This window comes from Tachypleus tridentatus, chromosome 7 (assembly GCF_004210375.1).
Source record: "Tachypleus tridentatus isolate NWPU-2018 chromosome 7, ASM421037v1, whole genome shotgun sequence".
In the NCBI taxonomy this organism is placed as follows: Eukaryota; Metazoa; Arthropoda; class Merostomata; order Xiphosura; family Limulidae; genus Tachypleus; species Tachypleus tridentatus.
This window is the reverse complement of record NC_134831.1, coordinates 101691554-101711652: the sequence shown is the minus strand read 5'-3', so window position 1 is coordinate 101711652 and position 20099 is coordinate 101691554. Positions and strand designations below refer to the sequence as shown.

Here is a 20099-nt window from a genome sequence, read left to right as displayed (position 1 = left end):
AAATCCATCCATTACCACTAATGTTTTCATGTTTAATCACGTGTTATCATCTTTTGAAAGCTTTAACTTCCCTTTTTGTTTCATTTGTGCGCAAAGTTACGTTTAGAAAAATATCTTTATATTATTACAACTAATGCTAACATAAACAAATCAACAGTAATCTATAAAAAAAGCTTGAATGAGTCGTCTAAGGAACATTTGAAGGTTTATTTAGCAACAAAATACAAGACTTACAGAGGCTGTTATAGTTGGAATCACTTCATTGTCACATCACTAAAGCATTCTTACAAAGTCTTTACTGTCACTGATTGTTGTTGTCACTTGTTTGTCAGTTTGTTAAAACATTGTTACAAAGTCATTACAGTCTCTGATTGCTGTAGTCACTTGTTTGTCAGTTTGTTAAAACATTCTTACAAAGTCTTACTGTCTCTGATTTTTGTAGTCACTTGTTTGTCAGTTTGTTAAAACATTCTTACAAAGTCTTTACTTTCTCTGATTGTTGTAGTCACTTGTTTGTCAGTTTGTTAAAACATTCTTACAAAGTCCTTACTGTCTCTGATTGTTGTAGTCACTTGTTTGTCAGTTTGTTAAAACATTCTTACAAAGTCTTTACTGTCTCTGATTGTTGTAGTCACTTGTTTGTCAGTTTGTTAAAACATTCTTACAAAGTCTTTACTTTCTCTGATTGTTGTAGTCACTTGTTTGTCAGTTTGTTAAAACATTCTTACAAAGTCTTTACTGTCTCTGATTGTTGTAGTCACTTGTTTGTCAGTTTGTTAAAACATTCTTACAAAGTCCTTATTGTCTCTGATTGTTGTAGTCACTTGTTTGTCAGTTTGTTAAAACATTCTTACAAAGTCTTTACTTTCTCTGATTGTTGTAGTCACTTGTTTGTCAGTTTGTTAAAACATTCTTACAAAGTCTTTACTTTCTCTGATTGTTGTAGTCACTTGTTTGTCAGTTTGTTAAAACATTCTTACAAAGTCTTTACTGTCTCTGATTGTTGTAATCCTTTCTGTATTATTAACTGAAACCATCAAAACTCTTCAATGACTCAAGATAGTAGTTTGCAAAATGCTTAAATGTTGGAATAATTCACATTAAAAATAGTGTACTCAGGTCAATGGTCAAATCCATTGCTTATTGATAAAAATAAATCATTGAAATTAAAATGATATTAAAGTTATTTTTAAAATTAATTATGACATACCCGTGTTTACATATATGAGTGTTAACCAGTGAATACTGATCTATATTAAATAATAAAATATGGTCAGTTAGATGTGTCTGTTTGGTTGACTTATCATGCCTAGAACATTCTAAACATAAACGTTGAAACAGTAAAGACACTGCTCTGCTCTGTGGTGCTCTTGTCTTTATATAAAATTTTCTCATTCGATCATTGTTCCTTTTTTTATGTGTGTATATGCGGGATGAGGGATTATGGATATATAAAACATTGTTTCGGTGGACAACCTAACTAACTTCTTTTCGAAAGCTATTGTTTATTTTGTTTCAACTTGAGTTGTTACAACTCGAGCGACGCCATTTTCAAATGTCATAAGTTATTAGGTAAAATTCAGTGATAAACAACTTTTTGTTTACTTCCGTTACATCAAATATCGAATAAAACAGTCATACGTTCGATCGATGACAACGTAACAAAAATATCTACACTCTTTCTCAGTGTAGCATTGAATTCCACGTGAATATGATGACGTACATCATGCGTTAACACGGCACAAGTCTGATCAGATTTAACATCAGATTTGTTTAAAGCGCTATCTAGAGACGTTTGTGACACTCCTAAACTCCGAGTCACAACTGTACACAGTCAACAATTGATACGAGTCCTTCTGGTGCTGCCTTAGAGAAACTGGCTTCAGGCGATAGCGAAGTAATTATCAAAGATTTGCACAACTCTCTCGTTTCTCAACAAATAAAGATCAGTTGGTCTTTAATTAGGCCCTTGACCGATCTCTTGCTCGGTACATCCATATGCAAGTCTTTCTGAGATACCGAGAGAGATGAATTTCCAGAAGTACAAATAAAGGACCCACTTAATTATTCGTCAGAGTGCAATAGAAAGCTCTCGCTGGCCAGATCAGTACGTGGTGCCTTACAGACAACTCCTGCTACCACAAGTCATTCGATCATTCACAGAAGTTGGAGCTATCGTTAGCGGCGTCTGTTAGCTGGACATCCATCGATCGAGGGCGCGCAGCTAACGAGGTAGTTTAATGAATTCCTAGACTGTCTGCTAGACACAAGACAAGCATCTCTTCACTTCAAGTCTCCAGGTTTAGGAAAACAAGTACTAGTAGATAGATATCTATAAAGTGGATTTAATCCAGTCTAATAATCTCTTTCCAGATTTTCTATTTGTTACTGTCTATTATGATTTATTTTCACTCTATGGTTTGGTATGGAACTACACGATGGCTATTTGCGCTAAACGTTCCTAATTGAGCAGCTCTCGAGCTACTGTTTTACCAACGAATAGTAGGTTTGACCGTCACATTATAACGCCCCCACGGCTGAAATGGCGAGCATGTTTGGTGGGATGGGGATTCAAACCCTTAGATTACGAGTCGAGTGACTTAACCACCTGACCATGTCGGGCCTTTCACTTTCTGATGACCTCGATTTTGTTGTATTACCTTCTTATTGATTTGCCATATTTCTCAATATCATCACCTTTCTCTTCCTTCTTACTATCATCTGCGTTTTTTCTTTCTTACTCACATTCTATTTTTCACTGCTTAATATTCTCTTATTCTTTCAATTTCTCTCTCTCTCTTCTTTAATTATAGAGTGATAATAGTATATCTCAAAAACTGGCATGAAGATTGGTATTATATAGTATACCTTGGGAACCTGACACGAGGACTGGAATTATGTAGTATACCTTTAGAACCTGATATGAGTACTGTCATTATATAGTAGACCTTGAGAACCTGACATGACTACTGGTATTATAAGTACACCTTCAGAACCTGACATGAGTACTGGTATTATATAGTACACCTTGAGAACCTGACACGAGGACTGGTATTATATTGTATACCTTGGCAACCTGATATGAGCACTGGTATTATATAGTATACCTTGGGAACCTGACACGAGGACTGGTATTATATAGTATACTTTGAGAACCTGAAGTGAGTACTGGTATTATAAGTACACCTTGAGAACCTGACATGACTACTGGTATTATAAGTACACCTTGAGAACCTGATACGAGCACTGGTATTATATAGTATACCTTGGGAACCTGACACGAGGACTGGTATTATATTGTATACCTTGGCAACCTGATATGAGTACTGGTATTATATAGTATACATTGGGAACCTGACATGAGTACTGGTATTATAAGTACATCTTGAGAACCTGATACGAGCACTGGTATTATATAGTATACCTTGGGAACCTGACATGAGTACTGGTATTATAAGTACACCTTGAGAACCTGATACGAGCACTGGTATTATATAGTATACCTTGGGAACCTGACACGAGGACTGGTATTATATAGTATACCTTGAGAACCTGGTATGAGTACTGGTATTATATAGTATACCTTGAGAACCTGATATGAGTACTGGTATTATATAGTATACCTTGAGAACCTGACATGAGGACTGGTATTATACAATATACCTTGGGAACCTGACATGAGGATTGGTATTATATAGTATACCTTGAGAACCTGACATGAGTACTGGTATTATAAGTACACCTTGAGAACCTGACATGAGTACTGGTATTATATTGTATTCCTCGAGAACCTGGTATGAGTACTGGTATTATATAGTATATTTTGGGAACCTGATATGAGTACTGGTATTATATTGTATACCTTGAGAACCTGACATGAGTACTGGTATTATATAGTATACCTTGAGAACCTGACATGAGTACTGGTATTATATTGTATTCCTCGAGAACCTGGTATGAGTACTGGTATTATATAGTATATTTTGGGAACCTGTTATGAGTACTGGTATTATATTGTATACCTTGAGAACCTGACATCAGTATTGTATTATATATTATACCTTGGGAACCTGATATGAGTACTGGTATTATTTTGTATATTTTGAGAACCTGATATGACTACTGGTATTATAAGTACACCTTGAAAACCTGACATGAGTACTGGTATTATAAGTACACCTTGAGAACCTGACATGACTACTGGTATTATATAGTATACCTTGAGAACCTGACATGAGTACTGGTATTATATTGTATTCCTCGAGAACCTGGTATGAGTACTGGTATTATATAGTATATTTTGGGAACCTGATATGAGTACTGGTATTATATTGTATACCTTGAGAACCTGACATGAGTACTGGTATTATATTGTATTCCTCGAGAACCTGGTATGAGTACTGGTATTATATAGTATATTTTGGGAACCTGTTATGAGTACTGGTATTATATTGTATACCTTGAGAACCTGACATCAGTATTGTATTATATATTATACCTTGGGAACCTGATATGAGTACTGGTATTATATAGTATACTTTGGGAACCTGACATGAGTACTGGTATTATAAGTACACCTTGAGAACCTGATACAAGCACTGGTATTATATAGTATACCTTGGGAACCTGACATGAGTACTGGTATTATAAGTATACCTTGAGAACCTGATACGAGCACTGGTATTATATAGTATACCTTGAGAACCTGGTATGAGTACTGGTATTATATAGTATACCTTGAGAACCTGATATGAGTACTGGTATTATATAGTATACCTTGAGAACCTGACATGAGGACTGGTATTATAAGTACACCTTGAGAACCTGACATGAGTACTGGTATTATAAGTACACCTTGAGAACTTGATACGAGCACTGGTATTATATAGTATACCTTGGGAACCTGACACGAGGACTGGTGTTATATAGTATACCTTGAGAACCTGGTATGAGTACTGGTATTATATAGTATACCTTGAGAACCTGATATCAGTACTGGTATTATATAGTATACCTTGAGAACCTGACATGAGGACTGGTATTATACAATATACCTTGGGAACCTGACATGAGTACTGGTATTATATAGTATACCTTGAGAACCTGACATGAGTACTGGTATTATAAGTACACCTTGAGAACCTGACATGAGTACTGGTATTATATAGTATACCTTGGGAACCTGATATGAGTACTGGTATTATATAGTACACCTTGAGAACCTGACATGAGTACTGGTATTATAAGTACACCTTGAGAACCTGACACGAGGACTGGTATTATATAGTATACCTTGGGAACCTGATATGAGTACTGGTATTATATAGTATACGTTGAGAACCTGACACGAGAACTGGTATTATATAGTATACCTTGGGAACCTGATATGAGTACTGGTATTATATAGTATATGTTGAGAACCTGACATGAGTACTGGTATTATATAGTACACCTTGAGAACCTGATACGAGCACTGGTATTATATAGTATACCTTGGGAACCTGACATGAGTACTGGTATTATATTGTATACCTTGAGAACCTGACACGAGGTCTGGTATTATACAGTATACCTTGGGAACCTGACATGAGTACTGGTATTATATAGTATAATTTGGGAACCTGATATGAGTACTGGTATTATATAGTACACCTTGAGAACCTGACATGAGTACTGGTATTATAAGTACACCTTGAGAACCTGATACGAGCACTGGTATTATATAGTATACCTTGGGAACCTGATATGAGTACTGGTATTATATAGTATACCTTGGGAACCTGATATGAGTACTGGTATTATATAGTATACGTTGAGAACCTGACACGAGTACTGGTATTATATTGTATACCTTGAGACCTGATATGAGTACTGGTATTATATAGTATACCTTGGGAACCTGACATGAGTACTGGTATTATATAGTATACCTTGAGAACCTGATACGAGCACTGGTATTATATAGTATACCTTGGGAACCTGACATGAGTACTGGTATTATATTGTATACCTTGAGAACCTGACACGAGGTCTGGTATTATACAGTATACCTTGGGAACCTGACATGAGTACTGGTATTATATAGTATAATTTGGGAACCTGATATGAGTACTGGTATTATATAGTACACCTTGAGAACCTGACATGAGTACTGGTATTATAAGTACACCTTGAGAACCTGATACGAGCACTGGTATTATATAGTATACCTTGGGAACCTGATATGAGTACTGGTATTATATAGTACACCTTGAGAACCTGACATGAGTACTGGTATTATAAGTACACCTTGAGAACCTGACACGAGGACTGGTATTATATAGTATACCTTGGGAACCTGATATGAGTACTGGTATTATATAGTATACGTTGAGAACCTGACACGAGAACTGGTATTATATAGTATACCTTGGGAACCTGATATGAGTACTGGTATTATATAGTATATTTTGAGAACCTGACATGAGTGCTGGTATTATAAGTATACCTTGAGAACCTGATACGAGCACTGGTATTATATAGTATACCTTGGGAATCTGATATGAGTACTGGTATTATATAGTATATTTTGAGAACCTGACATGAGTACTGGTATTATATAGTACACCTTTAGAACCTGACACGAGGACTGGTATTATATAGTATACCTTGGGAACCTGATATGAGTTCTGGTATTATATAGTATACGTTGAGAACCTGACACGAGAACTGGTATTATATAGTATACCTTGAGAACCTGACACGAGGATTGGTATTATATAGTATACCTTTAGAACCTGACACGAGGACTGGTATTATATAGTATACCTTGGGAATCTGATATGGGTACTGATATTATATAGTATACCTTGAGAACCTGATATGAGTACTGGTATTATACAATATACCTTGGGAACCTGACATGAGTACTGGTATTATACAATATACCTTGAGAACCTGATATGAGTACTGGTATTATATAGTATACCTTGGGAACTTGACATGAGGACTGGTATTATACAGTATAATTACAAAATAGTTATTTTACTCAAGCATGAAGATATTTTTTGAACAATCTTGGTTTTAAAGAGATATATTAAAACCAGCCATTGTTTAGGTGCAGATAAATGATTTCGGAAAAGGAATATTCCTAGGCCTATATAAATTTCTCGTGTGTTAATGTGTTTTGTTTTTCTGAGGAAAGCTTTACCCATGAATAACAACACATTTTCTATACAATTTCTATTTCAAAGTGTGAAAATTACAATGAAAGACACACAGATTAATGATAGTTACAGACAGAGAGAAAGAAAGGTGTTGATTCGTTTCCTCAACACGGTTCTACCGCATTACATGTGTCCCAGATTTTTCACACAACCCCGTGTTGCCAAGCGACATGTTTCGTCTTAATGATCACGTGACACATGTAGCAATAAATTACTCAATAAGATGTCGCCTTCATATCAAATTTAGGCGCCGTCATAAAAGGATTATTTATAACCAAATTACTGGTCCCAGCTTTTACTTTCATTTTTTTTCTTAAATATTTTTCGAATGTCGAGTCATGTCTGAAAGCTCCTACGCCTTCTGAACTTCTCCTGTCCTACTCCCAAGTGGCTCAGCGGCAAGTCTGAATGTTTATAACACAAAAATCGGGTTTCGATCGCCGCGGTGATTGTGGGTTAATAACAAATACACTTTACACAGGTGTAAGAAAAGTTCCACATACACAGGACGAGTCTGGTTAATTCATGTTATTATAAATAAGTATGTATTCTCTCTTACCCTGGTCGTCCCACGCTGGGACAGCGGTAAGTCTCTTTCTTCTGAATTCACACACCAGATGATTGACTGTGTAGTGGTGATGTTTTTATTTAGTAGTATTAGTTTTAATGTCAGTTGTTTTTGTAAATATTACGTTTCTCATTTTGTTTCCTATCTGAACGTTTTCATGTAAAGTTTCTGTGTTATCATCTACTGGGCAGGGTTAGTAATAAAAACTCCCGAATTACAACACTAAAATCTGGGGTTCGCTCCCCGCGGTGGACACGGAAGATAGCTTAATGTGGCTTTGCTTTAAAGCAAATAACACACACCGTTCTGCTTAGAAGTCGTTAATAACTCAAACAGATAATGTATTCCAATGAATTATTTAAGGCCGCTTTTCGTTTATATAAAGTTTTCGCTGAAAATTCACGCACGTAAGAAGTGCGTAAGGTTTGGATTTATTTACGTTCACAGTTTTAATTATTATAGTTGCAAAAACGTAATTAGCAATAATATCGAAGCTTCGAATCATGAAAGCATATCAAGAAATATCTTTACAAAATCACGTTACGTATGGTTTTAATACTTGTTGCGGTATGTCTGCGGACTTACACACTAAAAACCGGGTTTCGATACCCGTGGTCGGCAGAGCACAGATAGCCCAATGAGTGTCTTTGTGCCTAGTTCTAAACAAACAAGCAAATAATACTTGTTACTTAGCTCGTAATAATACGCCACACAAGGAAATTTCCAGCTTGCGAAGTTGTATTTTAAAATTAAGAAATCAAAGAAAAATAAATAGGTGTAACCGATACTTATATTCTAGATAGATAAATCAAAATAATTATTTCAATGCTATGGTGGTGTATCATTAGGATGCAATCGTTTAAAATGTGCGTATTCTTAAAGTTAGGAACCCAAGTTTTTGGTTTTTATATTCAAGTGCCTTCACTTTAAAATAAAGTCCTTAAGTAATAGTCGTTTTGGGATTTTTCTCAACTTTCTTTCACCTACGATGTTAGTATGAATATATCATGTTCTTAAAATAAAATATAACCATGTTAGATTGTTTACGGATAGCTCCCCGCTAGTACAGTGGTATGTCTCCGGATTTACAACGCTAAAATCAGCGGTTCGATTCTTGTCGGTGGGGCTGAGCAGGTAGCCCTTTGTGGCTTTGCTATAAGAAAAAAACACACACACACATACATTGTTTACGGAGAATAAAACACGAGTGAACAATACTTGAAATATGAATAAGTGTCTGAAATCGGGGAATATTAAAACAAAAAAAATACGCGTAAGTTGAAACCGAAACCATAAAATTACAGTATAAAAGTGAGTCAGTCCATTTTCAACACTTTCAAAATACGTCACTTTTTCCAAAGTAGTTTAAATCTTCTCACACGAGGTTCTATCAGCAAGTTGTATTTCTAACTTCCAGCTTGGTTTCCATCAACTTCTAAACAACTCGAAGTCCTAACATTTCTTGGAATTTCATAAATATTCATTAACGTATTGTGGTAAAGCCAACTGAAGCAAGGACTCAGTTGTTTCACAGTCGAATCTGATGCATTATCAACATTTTACCTTCAACAGTTTCATCTTGCAAAACTTCTTTCGAGGCAACAAACTTCTGTCAAAACTAGAAAAGCTTCACAAACAAATAAACTGTACCGTTTCGTTTTGAGACCTCCGAATCAGCGTACCGAAACAGAGGAGAGATGTTAATTGCAATGCATGATTATTTAGGGTTAACTCTAACATTTTGAGAGCAGTGTTACCATCATGCCTTCAGCCTACAAAGTAATAAATACCAGACACTGAAGACTCCCTACTGATGTAAATCTTAATGTGTAGTATGCAATACCAGACTATTATTATAACTGATATCAGTTACGAATATTAATTTGAATATTTCAAAGCTGTAGTAACTAAATTAACAACACGATCTGTGAGATGGTTACTAACAATATAACTTGTTATATGGATATATCTTCAAACACGTAGTTCATAATAATGAAACGTATCCCACAATGTTTGTTTTTGAATTTCGCGCAAAGCTATGCGAGAGCTATCTGCGCTAGCCGTACTTAATTTAGCAGCGTAAGACCAGAGGAAAGGCAGCTAGTTATCACCACCCATTGCCAACTCTTGGGCTACTCTTTTACCAATGAATAGTGGGATTGACCGTAACATTATAACGCCCCCACGATTGAAAGGGCGAGCATGTTTGGTGTGACAGCGATTTGAACTCGTAACGCTCAAATTAGGAGTCGAGCGCCCCATAACCACCTGGTCATGCCGGAGACCCGTATTCCAGAACAATGTTTAAATAGAAACTACTAAGAGAATGTGTTACCTAAGTGCATCTTCAAATATGTGACCAGTATCGTCTCATACAATTATATATTGAAAAGCGTTAAGCAACAGTTTCGTTTGCTCTTCGTTAACATGCTTTTCGGCCCAGTTTAGGCACTCGACTCGTAATATGAGAATCGCAGGTTCGAATCTTCGTCACACCAAACATGCTCGCCCTTTCAGCTGTGAAGGCGTTACAATGTGACGGTCAATCCAATTATTCGTTGGTAAAAGAGTAGCCCAAGAATTGGCGCTGGGTGGTGATGACTAGCTAGCTGCCTTCCCTCTAGTCATACACTGCTAAATTAAGGACGGCTAGCGCAGATAGCCCTCGAAAATTTGCGCGAAATTTAAAAAAAAACAACAAAAAACATAATTTTTGTAACACTCGTTATCAGACTAACTGTTTCTTGAGGTTGTTTACAACAGTGATTTAGACTTCGGTTTTGTTTGTTTTCCCGAATAAGATTATATGAATTTTAAACCCTAAGGACATTCTAATTATGGGCAAACAACTTTTTAAACGTTTCAGTGACAACAGTTAATACTACACTGAATAGACAGTTGCAGAATACCGGAGATATATGTAGGTCACGTGATGCTGACTAGACCTAATTGGTTCAAGGTGGCCGCTCTAAGCCTAGCTTGGCCTTGTGAGCAGCATCGAGGCGTGACGTTCGACCACATCTTGCTGTAACCCTAAAAGGTTTAATGAAAGGGGAGATCACAAGGTGAAACCAAATAATTCCTGGATATTGATGTTAACACAGCATGAAATTACTTGTAATCATATAGTTGGCGTTGCTCTACGAAAAGTCAAGAATACAGTTTAAAACCGAGACTGATTTCCTGACACTTACAGAACAGAACTGATAATAATACACTTCAAGTTCCCATTTTACACTCCGAAAACAAACAAGGACATATTAAGTGGTTATGAGCTTCGTAAACAACAGTGTAATGATATCTAGTTTACATTTGTGAAGAGACGAATGGCCAGGTGGGTTAAGGCGTTCGACTCGTAACACGAGGTTCGCGGGTTCTAATCGCTATCGCACCAAACATGCTCACCCTTTCAGCCGTGGGGGCGTTATAATGTGACGGTCAGTTCCACTATTTGTTGGTAAAAGAGTAATCCAAGAGCTGACGGTGGTTGGTGATGACTAGCTGCCTTCCCTCTAATCTTACACTGCTAAGTTAGGGACGGCTAGCACAGATAGCCCGCGTGTAGCTTTGCGCGAAATTGAAAACAAACAAACTTGAAGATACGAAGAAATGATGTCACAAGAGAAGTCATAACTTGCGCACCTGGTATTTGAAATATCTTTCAACTAAATAAACAGAAGCCAACTGCTCCTAGAAACTAAGTCACCGGATTGATACTCGAGTCACAAAAAGAGTCTGCGATCAGTTCTTAGATTCCCAGTGTCGTCCAACTGAATAAAGGGGAGAAACAAGAAAAAGAGAGAAGCGTCCGCAAGCTAATTGGTTAATGAACTAGCCACAAGAGAATACGTCAAATTCCTAATATGGGAAATTTTGTTCACGTGCACTTACCAACTGAATCTTTCGCTGCAAGTAGGACGATTATTTTGGATACTGCAACTATATCTGGGCACTTTGAGAATTGAACAGTAGACAACTAAAAGGATTAATTTTATACTCAAAGTGAGAAATAATAGTGAAAAAATCATATCTTCGAACTATAAAAATCTCTGTCTCACTTTAACTAACTATGCATACTAATCTAACCCAGTCATGCCAAACTTTCTGTGGATATAAGAAGACTCGAAACCTAAATCTTGGACTTTTTTATATAAAGATGTTTAAAATATGAAAAAATACAATTCTCACCATTCCCAGAGACAAGAACATAATATAACCCTGTGGATGTGTTATAGCCAAGCCACATCGGACTATCTGGTGCGTCTACTGATGGGAATCGAATCCCTGATTTTAGCGTTGTAAATCCGTAGACTTATTTATAATTGAATACGTCCGAAATGGAGGTTGCCAAGAAAAATCAAAATAATAAACACTGTTCGTGCAACAGAAATATGTTTCAAAAAACCACTCATTAAAAAGGTTTTCACACTGTCTCACCAAAGTTAAAATTCCACTTTTATTAACGTAATGTAACAGCCAGTAAAATTATGTGTACGTAAACAAGCTGATAGTGTTTGGTGAAAAATCAAAATAATTTGAAAATAAAAATATTCCGCACAAAAATAAATAATAAACTCATCCGAATAATGGGTTCATTAGCGTATAAAACAAGTATCTATAAAACATAAATTAACTTTATTGTTTGTTAAGAACAGGTTTAATTCTCTTTACGTCACTATGACGCTAGAGATCGTATAGCGCCATCTTAATTTCACAAACTTAAATATGATTTTTTTTATGTTATTTTTTCGTGATCTGTCTTTGGTGAAATCCCGAATATTTTATAGAGAGAAAAAAAGGTTTTCAAGATAACAATATTTATTTGTCCACAATCGTCAAAATATAGACTTAACCATCTCATTGTATCTTGACCAGCACGTCTTCTGGTAAAACACTTAACCATCTCATTGTATCTTGACCAGCACGTCTTCTGGTAAAACACTTAACCATCTCATTGTATCTTGACCAGCACGTCTTCTGGTAAAACACTTAACCATCTCATTGTATCTTGACCAGCACGTCTTCTGATAAAACACTTAACCATCTCATTGTATCTTAAGCAGCACGTCTTCTGGTAAAACACTTAACCATCTCATTGTATCTTGACCAGCACGTCTTCTGGTAAAACACTTAACCATCTCATTGTATCTTGACCAGCACGTCTTCTGGTAAAACACTTAACCATCTCATTGTATCTTGACCAGCACGTCTTCTGGTAAAACACTTAACCATCTCATTGTATCTTGACCAGATAAAACACGTCTTCTGATAAAACACTTAACCATCTCATTGTATCTTCGTTGACCAGCACGTCTTCTGGTAAAACACTTAACCATCTCATTGTATCTTGACCAGCACATCTTCTGATAAAACACTTAACCACCTCATTGTATCTTGACCAGCACGTCTTCTGGTAAAACACTTAACCATCTCATTGTATCTTGACCAGCACATCTTCTGATAAAACACTTAACCATCTCATTCTATCTTAAGCAGCACGTCTTCTGATAAAACACTTAACCATCTCATTGTATCTTGACCAGCACGTCTTCTGGTAAAACATTTAACCATCTCATTGTATCTTGACCAGCACGTCTTCTGATAAAACACTTAACCACCTCATTGTATCTTGACCAGCACGTCTTCTGGTAAAACACTTAACCATCTCATTGTATCTTAAGCAGCACGTCTTCTGATAAAACACTTAACCATCTCATTGTATCTTGACCAGCACGTCTTCTGATAAAACACTTAACCATCTCATTGTATCTTGACCAGCACGTCTTCTGGTAAAACACTTAACCATCTCATTGTATCTTAAGCAGCACGTCTTCTGATAAAACACTTAACCATCTCATTGTATCTTGACCAGCACGTCTTCTGGTAAAACGCTTAACCATCTCATTGTATCTTGACCAGCACGTCTTCTGATAAAACACTTAACCATCTCATTGTATCTTAAGCAGCACGTCTTCTGATAAAACACTTAACCATCTCATTGTATCTTAAGCAGCACGTCTTCTGATAAAACACTTAACCATCTCATTGTATCTTGACCAGCACGTCTTCTCGTAAAACACCTAATCCGATCATGGTATCTTATCGATACGGCTCGTGTAACACCTGATCCGGTCATTGTATCTTATCCGTCCTTCTCATAGAACACCTAATCAATTCATTGGATCATATCCGTAATGTTTTTTGTGGTTCGACAAGGCTATAAGTACAGTTTTGGGATAAATACAATTCCTCTTCTACCTACAATGTAATAAATATTATTATATAATATTATTTCGATCAATACAAAACAATGCTACAATGTACAATGATAATCTAGGAAGAAAAAACTATAACGGTATTATAAAATTGTATGATTTATACACTTCAATACCAAGTACTAGGATTCCTTATGTTATTATAAAACAACATAATTTATCTACAACAATACAAAACATTAGGGATCCTTATGTTATTATAAAACAGTATGATTTATATACATCATTACAAAACATTAGGATTCCTTATGTTATTATAAATAACACTGTATGATTTATATACATCAATACAAAACATTAGGATTCCTCATGTTATTATAAAACAGCATGATTTATATACATCAATACAAAACATTAGGGATCCTTATGTTATTATAAAACAGTATGATTTATATACATCAATACAAAACATTAGGATTCCTCATGTTATTATAAAACAGCATGATTTATATACATTAATACAAAACATTAGGATTCATTATGTTATTAAAAAACAGTATGATTTATATACATCAATACAAAACATTAGGATTTCTTATGTTATTATAAAACAGTATGATTTATATACATCAATACAAAACATTAGGATTTCTTATGTTATTATAAAACAATATGATTTATATACATCAATACAAAACATTAGGATTCCTTATGTTATTATAAAACAGTATGATTTATATACATCAATACAAAACATTAGGATTCCTCATGTTATTATAAAACAGTATGATTTATATACATCAATACAAAACATTAGGATTCCTCATGTTATTATAAAACAGTATGATTTATATACATCAATACAAAACATTAGGATTCCTTATGTTATTATAAAACACTATGATTTATATACATCAATACAAAACATTAGGATTCCTTATGTTATTATAAAACTGTATGATTTATATACATTAATATAAAACATTAGGATTCCTTATGTTATTATAAAACAGCATGATTTATATACATCAGTACAAAACATTAGGATTCCTCATGTTATTATAAAACAGTATGATTTATATACATCAATACAAAACATTAGGATTCCTTATGTTATTATAAAACAGTATGATTTATATACATCAATACAAAACATTAGGATTCCTTATGTTATTATAAAACAACATGATTTATATACATTAATACAAAACATTAGGATTCCTTACGCTATTATAAAACAGTATGATTTATATACATTAATACAAAACATTAGGATTCCTTATGTTATTATAAAACTGTATGATTTATATACATCAATACAAAACATTAGGATTCCTTATATTATTATAAAACAACATGATTTATATACATTAATACAAAACATTAAGATTCCTTACGCTATTATAAAACAGTATGATTTATATACATCATTACAAAACATTAGGATTCCTTATGTTATTATAAAACAGTATGATTTATATACATCAATACAAAACATTAGGATTCCTTATGTTATTATAAAACTGTATGATTTATATACATCAATACAAAACATTAGGATTCCTTATGTTATTATAAAACAACATGATTTATATACATTAATACAAAACATTAGGATTCCTTATGTTATTATAAAACAACATGATTTATATACATTAATACAAAACATTAGGATTCCTTACGCTATTATAAAACAGTATGATTTATATACATTAATACAAAACATTAGGATTCCTTATGTTATTATAAAACAGTATGATTTATATACATCAATACAAAACATTAGGATTCCTTATGTTATTATAAAACAGTATGATTTATATACATCAATACAAAACATTAGGATTCCTCATGTTATTATAAAACAGTATGATTTATATACATCATTACAAAACATTAGGATTCCTTATGTTATTATAAAACTGTATGATTTATATACATCAATACAAAACATTAGGATTCCTTATATTATTATAAAACAACATGATTTATATACATTAATACAAAACATTAAGATTCCTTACGCTATTATAAAACAGTATGATTTATATACATCATTACAAAACATTAGGATTCCTTATGTTATAATAAAACAGTATGATTTATATACATCAATACAAAACATTAGGATTCCTTATGTTATTATAAAACTGTATGATTTATATACATCAATACAAAACATTAGGATTCCTTATGTTATTATAAAACAACATGATTTATATACATTAATACAAAACATTAGGATTCCTTATGTTATTATAAAACAGTATGATTTATATACATCAATACAAAACATTAGGATTCCTTATGTTATTATAAAACAGTATGATTTATATACATCAATACAAAACATTAGGATTCCTTATGTTATTATAAAACAGTATGATTTATATACATCAATACAAAACATTAGGATTCCTTATGTTATTATAAAACAGTATGATTTATATACATCAATACAAAACATTAGGATTCCTTATGTTATTATAAAACAGTATGATTTATATACATCAATACAAAACATTAGGATTCCTTATGTTATTATAAAACAACATGATTTATATACATTAATACAAAACATTAGGATTCCTTATGTTATTATAAAACAGTATGATTTATATACATCAATACAAAACATTAGGATTCCTTATGTTATTATAAAACAGTATGATTTATATACATCAATACAAAACATTAGGATTCCTTATGTTATTATAAAACAGTATGATTTATATACATCAATACAAAACATTAGGATTCCTTATGTTATTATAAAACAGTATGATTTATATACATCAATACAAAACATTAGGATTCCTTATGTTATTATAAAACAGTATGATTTATATACATCAATACAAAACATTAGGATTCCTTATGTTATTATAAAACAGTATGATTTATATACATCAATACAAAACATTAGGATTCCTTATGTTATTATAAAACAGTATGATTTATATACATCAATACAAAACATTAGGATTCCTTATGTTATTATAAAACAGTATGATTTATATACATCAATACAAAACATTAGGATTCCTTATGTTATTATAAAACAGTATGATTTATATACATCAATACAAAACATTAGGATTCCTTATGTTATTATAAAACAGTATGATTTATATACATCAATACAAAACATTAGGATTCCTTATGTTATTATAAAACAGTATGATTTATATACATCAATACAAAACATTAGGATTCCTTATGTTATTATAAAACAGTATGATTTATATACATCAATACAAAACATTAGGATTCCTTATGTTATTATAAAACAGTATGATTTATATACATCAATACAAAACATTAGGATTCCTTATGTTATTATAAAACAGTATGATTTATATACATCAATACAAAACATTAGGATTCCTTATGTTATTATAAAACAGTATGATTTATATACATCAATACAAAACATTAGGATTCCTTATGTTATTATAAAACAGTATGATTTATATACATCAATACAAAACATTAGGATTCCTTATGTTATTATAAAACAGTATGATTTATATACAAAATACAAAACATTAGGATTCCTTATGTTATTATAAAACAGTATGATTTATATACATCAATACAAAACATTAGGATTCCTTATGTTATTATAAAACAACATGATTTATATACATCAATACAAAACATTAGGATTCCTTATGTTATTATACAAAACATTAATTCCTTATGTTATTATAAAACAGTATGATTTATATACATCAATACAAAACATTAGGATTCCTTATGTTATTATAAAACAGTATGATTTATATACATCAATACAAAACATTAGGATTCCTTATGTTATTATAAAACAGTATGATTTATATACATCAATACAAAACATTAGGATTCCTTATGTTATTATAAAACAGTATGATTTATATACATCAATACAAAACATTAGGATTCCTTATGTTATTATAAAACAGTATGATTTATATACATCAATACAAAACATTAGGATTCCTTATGTTATTATAAAACAGTATGATTTATATACATCAATACAAAACATTAGGATTCCTTATGTTATTATAAAACAGTATGATTTATATACATCAATACAAAACATTAGGATTCCTTATGTTATTATTATGATTTATATACATATACAAAACATTAGGACAGTATGATTTATATACATCAATACAAAACATTAGGATTCCTTATGTTATTATAAAACAGTATGATTTATATACATCAATACAAAACATTAGGATTCCTTATGTTATTATAAAACAGTATGATTTATATACATCAATACAAAACATTAGGATTCCTTATGTTATTATATGATTTATATACAATACAAAACAGTATGATTTATATACATCAATACAAAACATTAGGATTCCTTATGTTATTATAAAACAGTATGATTTATATACATCAATACAAAACATTAGGATTCCTTATGTTATTATAAAACAGTATGATTTATATACATCAATACAAAACATTAGGATTCCTTATGTTATTATAAAACAGTATGATTTATATACATCAATACAAAACATTAGGATTCCTTATGTTATTATAAAACAGTATGATTTATATACATCAATACAAAACATTAGGATTCCTTATGTTATTATAAAACAGTATGATTTATATACATCAATACAAAACATTAGGATTCCTTATGTTATTATAAAACAGTATGATTTATATACATCAATACAAAACATTAGGATTCCTTATGTTATTATAAAACAGTATGATTTATATACATCAATACAAAACATTAGGATTCCTTATGTTATTATAAAACAGTATGATTTATATACATCAATACAAAACATTAGGATTCCTTATGTTATTATAAAACAGTATGATTTATATACATCAATACAAAACATTAGGATTCCTTATGTTATTATAAAACAGTATGATTTATATACATCAATACAAAACATTAGTATGATTCCTTATGTTATTATAAAACAGTATGATTTATATACATCAATACAAAACATTAGGATTCCTTATGTTATTATAAAACAGTATGATTTATATACATCAATACAAAACATTAGGATTCCTTATGTTATTATAAAACAGTATGATTTATATACATCAATACAAAACATTAGGATTCCTTATGTTATTATAAAACAGTATGATTTATATACATCAATACAAAACATTAGGATTCCTTATGTTATTATAAAACAGTATGATTTATATACATCAATACAAAACATTAGGATTCCTTATGTTATTATAAAACAGTATGATTTATATACATCAATACAAAACATTAGGATTCCTTATGTTATTATAAAACAGTATGATTTATATACATCAATACAAAACATTAGGATTCCTTATGTTATTATAAAACAGTATGATTTATATACATCAATACAAAACATTAGGATTCCTTATGTTATTATAAAACAGTATGATTTATATACATCAATACAAAACATTAGGATTCCTTATGTTATTATAAAACAGTATGATTTATATACATCAATACAAAACATTAGGATTCCTTATGTTATTATAAAACAGTATGATTTATATACATCAATACAAAACATTAGGATTCCTTATGTTATTATAAAACAGTATGATTTATATACATCAATACAAAACATTAGGATTCCTTATGTTATTATAAAACAGTATGATTTATATACATCAATACATTAGGAAAACATGAGGATTACCTTATTAGGATTCCTTATGTTATTATAAAACAGTATGATTTATATACATCAATACAAAACATTAGGATTCCTTATGTTATTATAAAACAGTATGATTTATATACATCAATACAAAACATTAGGATTCCTTATGTTATTATAAAACAGTATGATTTATATACATCAATACAAAACATTAGGATTCCTTATGTTATTATAAAACAGTATGATTTATATACATCAATACAAAACATTAGGATTCCTTATGTTATTATAAAACAGTATGATTTATATACATCAATACAAAACATTAGGATTCCTTATGTTATTATAAAACAGTATGATTTATATACATCAATACAAAACATTAGGATTCCTTATGTTATTATAAAACAGTATGATTTATATACATCAATACAAAACATTAGGATTCCTTATG

General features: G+C 31.7%; 1 protein-coding gene across 3 annotated transcripts in view; it reads right to left on the bottom strand.

Moving 5' to 3' along the window:
- Positions 1-13062: 13062 nt before the first annotated feature.
- Positions 13063-20099, bottom strand: part of LOC143256305 (uncharacterized) — an 87591-nt gene continuing 80554 nt past the window's right edge. For all 3 annotated transcript variants that reach the window (XM_076513379.1, XM_076513380.1, XM_076513377.1), the window contains exon 7: positions 13063-14031. The gene's annotated coding sequence lies outside the window, so the exon portion shown is untranslated. The remainder of the gene's footprint in view (positions 14032-20099) is intronic.